This window comes from Salvelinus alpinus, chromosome 22 (genome assembly GCF_045679555.1).
Source record: "Salvelinus alpinus chromosome 22, SLU_Salpinus.1, whole genome shotgun sequence".
Lineage (NCBI taxonomy): Eukaryota > Metazoa > Chordata > Actinopteri > Salmoniformes > Salmonidae > Salvelinus > Salvelinus alpinus.
Window position 1 is genome coordinate 40,839,400 of NC_092107.1, and position 6,000 is coordinate 40,845,399.

At 44.8% G+C, this 6,000-nt stretch overlaps 1 protein-coding gene across 2 annotated transcripts in view; it reads left to right on the top strand.

The window, feature by feature from the left end:
* Positions 1–6,000, top strand: part of dync2h1 (dynein cytoplasmic 2 heavy chain 1) — a 337,560-nt gene that overhangs the window by 147,350 nt on the left and 184,210 nt on the right. The window lies entirely within an intron of this gene.

Consider the following 6,000-nt stretch of genomic DNA (forward strand, 5'->3'; position numbering starts at 1 on the left):
GCTACAGTTATGTCCTTTATTAAACTGTATGTACAGTATTTAAAATGGCCTTCTCCATTGATGAAGCTGCCACATGTCCACTGTTAGGAGACGTGTGTGTGTGTGTGTGTGTGTGTGTGTGTGTGTGTGTGTGTGTGTGTGTGTGTGTGTGTGTGTGTGTGTGTGTGTGTGTGTGTGTGTGTGTGTGTGTGTGTGTGTGTGTGTGTGTGTAAACGCATTGATGAAGCTGTGGTGTGTCAGTGTGTGTGTAAATGCTAAGTGAACTCATTGATGAAGCTGTGTGTGTGTGTGTGTGTGTGTGCCACAGTACAGTCTGTCTCCCTGGCAGTGAGTCACTATGCTAATGAAGCGTGGGGCTTTAATCCTCTTAGAGCTAATCTCCCACAATCCCCCGGTCCAGCCTGGCCACTGCCACAACACAGTGGATCGCTATCAGCACAGTGTAAACACAGCAACACACACACTCACACACTAAAACACACAAGAGGTCTTCACTGGTCCACCCAAACCCATTACCAGGGCCCGACCCGGGTCTGAAATTCTGTAGTTGACCCTCAGATCCGGGTCAGATCTGTTTTGATTTCACGGTAAGGACCCGTATAGACCCAAACACGACTGCTGAGTGAGAGAGCGAGAGACGTTCAATTCTACAACCACCTAAAAGGAAGAGTTTCCCAAACCTTCCATAACAAAGCCATCAACTACAGAGAGATGAACCTGGAGAAGAGTCCCCTAAGCAAGCTGGTCCTGGGGCTCTGTTCACAAACACAAACACACCCCACAGAGCCCCAGGACAGCAACACAATTAGACCCAAACAAATCATGAGAAAACAAAAAGATTATTACTTGACACATTGGAAAGATTTTTTTTTTTTTTAAACAGAGCAAAATAAAATGCTATTTGGCCCTCAACAGAGAGTACACAGTGGCAGAATACCTGACCACTGTGAATGACCCAAACTTAAGGAAAGCTTTGACTCCGTACAGACTCAGTGAGGATAGCCTTGCTAATGAGAGAGGCCGCCGTAGGCAGACCTGGCTCCCAAGAGAAGACAGGCTATGTGCACACTGCCCAAAAAATTAGGTGGAAACTGAGCTGCTTCCTAACCTCCTGGCAAATGTTTGACCATATTAGAAACACATACAGTTGAAGTCGGACGTTTACATACACCTTAGCCAAATACATTTAAACTCAGTTTTTCACAATTCCTGACATTTAATCCTCGTAACAATTCCCTGTCTTAAGGTCAGTTAGGATCCCCACTTTATTTTAAGAATGTGAAATGTCAGAATAATAGTAGAGATAATTATTTATTTCAGCTTTTATTTCTTTCCTCACATTCCCAGTGGGTAGGAAGTTTACATACACTCAAATAGTATTTGGTAGCATTGCCTTGAAATTGTTTAACTTGGGTCAAACGTTCCGGGTAGCCTTCCACAATCTTCCCACAATAAGTTGGATGAATTTTGTCCCATTCCTCCTAACAGAGCTGGTGTAACTGAGTTAGGTTTGTAGGCCTCCTTGCTCGCACACGCTTTTTCAGTTCTGCCCACAAATTTTCTATGGGATTGAGGTCAGGGCTTTGTGATGGTCACTCCAATACCTTGACTTTGTTGTCCTTAAGCCATTTTGCCACAACTTTGGAAGTATGCTTGGGGTCATTGTTCATTTGGAAGACCCATTTGCAACCAAGCTTTAACTTCCTGACTGATATCTTGAGATGTTGCTTCAATATATCCACAAAATGTTTCTTCCTCATGATGCCATCTATTTTGTGAAGCGCACCGGTCCCTCCTGCAGCAAAGCACCCCCACAACATGATGCTGCCACCACCGTGCTTCACGGTTGGGATGGTGTTCTTCGGCTTGCAAGCCTCCCCCTTTTTCCTCCAAACATAATGATGGTCGTTATGGCCAAACAGTTCTATTTTTGTTTCATCAGACCAGAGGACATTTTTCCGAAAAGTACGATCTTTGTCCCCATGTGCAGTTGCAAACCGTAGTCTGGCTTTTTTTATGGCGGGTTTAGAGCAGTGGCTTCTTCCTTGCTGAGCGGCCTTTCAGGTTAAGTCGATATAGGACTCGTTTTACTGTGGATATAGACACTTTTGTACCTGTTTCCTCCAGCATCTTCACAAGGTCCTTTGCTGTTGTTCTGGGATTGATTTGCACTTTTCGCACCAAAGTACATTCATCTCTAGGAGACAGAACGCGTCTGTACAGATGAACATGGTACCTTCAGTTATTTGGAAATTGCTCCCAAGGATGAACCAGACTTCTGGAGGTCTACAATTTTTTCTGAGGTCTTGGCTGATTTCTTTTGATTTTCCCATGATGTCAAGCAAAGAGGCACTGAGTTTCAAGGTAGGCCTTGAAATACATCCACAGGTACACATCCAATTGACTCAAATGATGTCAATTTAGCCTATCAGAAGCTTCTAAAGCTATGACATAATTTTCTGGAATTTTCCAAGCTGTTTAAAGGCACACTTAACTTAGTGTATGTAAACTTCTGACCACTGGAATTGTGATACAGTGAATTATAAGTGAAATAATCGGTCTGTAAACAATTGTTGGAAAAATTACTTGTCATGCACAAAGTAGATGTCTTAACCGACTTGCCAAAACTATAGTTTGTTTACAAGAAATTTGTGGAGTGGTTGAAAAGCGAGTTGTAATGACTCCAACCTAAGTGTATGTAAACTTCTGACTTCAACTTTATTTCCCTCAGATTACACAAAACAAACCCAATTTTGATAAACTCCCATATCTACTGCGTGAAATACCAGTGTGCCATCACATCAGCAAGATTTGGATTTGTGTCCTGTTGCCACAAGAAAAGGGTAACCAGTGAAGAACAAACACCATTGTAAATACAACCCATATTTGTTTATTTATTTATTGACCAAGAACCAACAGGTAGGCTTTCACTTCATACTTTGAATGGAGTGGTTTTTGTTATTGTGTAGGACGGTGGAAAGTGCAGCCTATGTAGCTTTGATTAGTCAACCCAAACTTAACTAGCTTTTCTTCTCTGTTTGATGCAGTCAAACAGGTACTATGTAATATGATTGGATGAATAATAACCTAGCTTTTGAGCTAGAAGTTAGTAACTAGTGCGAATCGGCTTGGTTGCTGCTGGCTCTCTCTGTCTCCTCACGCCACACAGTCAGAAACACACAGCAGGCCCCTCCCGCCGCCTGCTACAAGCCCTGTTCCTCTCACCTTCGCTGTGTTAACAGCTTCACTCAATAATATCGCTACTAAATTGTATGATCTGCTGTTTCCCTCACTCGGATCAGATCGGGTCTGGACCCGACCGGGTCAACATGGGGCTGGGTCTGGTTGTCCTCGGTTGTCCTACCCGTTTGTAGGGTCCGGGGTAGAAGCCCGTGTCATTTTCGTAACGGGACCTCCACACACACAGATGAAGACGCATTGTACACCAGGGTTACACAACTCCAGTCATTCAGGGCTACTGTGTTAGATGTTTTGCTTCTAAACCTACATTTTTTTACTTAATTGATCAATCAGTCAGTGAATGGTCAGGGAGTCCACTGAGTAAAGACAGAACACACACACACACACACACATACACACACACACACACACACACACACACACACACACACACACACACACACACACACACACACACACACACACACACACACACACACACACACACAGAGAATGTCTCAGAGGAACACATCCACACAGACCAAGGTCTTTTATGTAGTGCCTGTGCCCAGCATACAGAGAGAGAGAGTGTGTGTCCCTTTTGCCTGTCTGAATATTGATCAGATACCCTTTCATTGTGGAATGATGGGTGTAGGTGCTACGTGTTTGGGTGTGCTCGTTTGCATGTGTGTGGCATATCAATGTGTCAAGTCAGAGGGATGTTTCTCTTAGCGTTGCCATGGCAATGCAGGAAAAGGTCGCTGGAAGGCGTTCTAGCCATGGCCGTGTGTGTGTGTGTGTTGATGAGATAACCAATCAGTGAGTCTACATATTAGAGCTCATTTATACTAATACCTTGAACACACGTCCCAGAACCACTCACTTATCACCATGGAAACGTCTGATAGACAGGAGCAGACCCAGTGACGCTACTGTCAGAACATTCATCTACATGCAGTACAGAACACACACACACACACACACACACACACACACACACACACACACACACACACACACACACACACACACACACACACACACACACACACACACACACACACACACACACACACACACACAGAGAGAGAGAGAGACTCACAGCGTGGACCGGTTGGATAATCATCTCTGAGTCACAGTGTGTATTCACAGTCCAAATGACTGTCTGCAGGAGACCACACGCCTATGGTGCTGAGGAGAGATGCAAGAAAAGAGAGAGAGAGGGAGGGAGAGCAGAGGAGGAGAGAGGATGCTATACAGTCTCATCATTGTGTCCTTTGTTCCTCTATAACCCTCAGGGTGACATGTCTATACTGTGTTTTTGAAAAAGCTCCTGGATGCACAATTGGATCTTTGGTCAGATCTTATTTATAAAACCTTCTTAGGCCTCTCCCCCCTATCTGAGATATCTACTGCAGCCCTCATCCTCCACATACAACACCCGTTCTGCCAGTTACATTCTGTTAAAGGTCCCCAAAGCACACACATCCCTGGGTCGCTCCTCTTTTCAGTTCACTGCACCTAGTGACTGGAACGAGCTGCAACAAACACTCAAACTGGACAGTTTTATCTCAATCTCTTCATTCAAAGAGTCAATCATGGACACTCTTACTGACAGTTGTGGCTGCTTCATGTGATGTATTGTTGTCTCTACCTTCTTGCTCTTTGCGCTGTTGTCTGTGCCCAAAAATGTTTGTACCATGTTTCATGCCGCTACCATGTTGTGTTGCTCCCATGTTGTGTTTTCATGTGTTGCTGCCATGTTGTGATGCTACCATGTTGTGTTGCTACCATGTTGTGTTGCTACCATGTTGTGTTTTCATGTGTTGCTGCCATGTTGTGATGCTACCATGTTGTGTTGCTACCATGTTGTGTTGCTACCATGTTGTGCTGCTGCCATGTTGTGCTGCTGCTATTTTGTGTTGCTACCATGTTGTGTTGCTGACATGTTGTGTTGCTGACATGTTGTGTTGCTGACATGTTGTGTTGTCTTAGGTCTCTGTTTATGTAGTGTTGTGGTGTCTCTTATCATGATGTGTGTTTTGTCCTATATTTTTATTTTTAATCCCAGCCCCCGTCCCCGCAGGAGACCTTTTGGTAGACCATCTTTGTAAATAAGAATTTGTTCTTAACTGACTTGCCTAGTTAAATAACGGTTACATAAAAAAATATGAGTCTCTGCACAATGTAAGGGCTGCTGAGGAGACAGAACATGTTGATCCCTGTTTTGATAGAAAAAACAGACAAACAGAACAATAGCTCTGTCTCTGTCTCTGTCTCTGTCTCTGTCTCTGTCTCTCTCTCTCTCTCTCTCTTTCTCTCTCTCTGTCTCTCTCTCTCTCTATTCCACCTCTCTCTCTCTCTCTCTCTCTCTCTCTCTCTCTCTCTCTCTCTCTCTCTCTCTCTCTCTCTCTCTCTCTCTCTGTCTCTCTCTTTCTCTATTCCCCCTCTCTCTGTCTCTCTCTCTCTCTCCCCCTCTCTGTCTCTCTCTCCCTCTCTCTCTCTCTCTCTCTGTCTCTCTCTCTCTCTTTCTCTATTACCCCTCTCTCTGTCTCTCTCTTTCTCCCCCCCTCTCTCTCTCTCTCTCCCGTTCTCTCTCTGTCTCTCTCTCTTCCCCCTCTCTCTGTCTCTCTCTCTTTCTCCCCCCTCTCCCCTCTCTCTCTCTCTCTCTCTCTCTCTCTCTCTCTCTCTCTCTTTCTCCCCCCCCCTCTGTCTGTCTGTCTCTCTCACTCTCTCTCCCCCCTCTCTGTCTCTCTCTCTGTCTGTCTCTCTCTTTCTCTCCCCCCCTCTCTGTCTGTCTGTCTCTCTCACTCTCTCTCC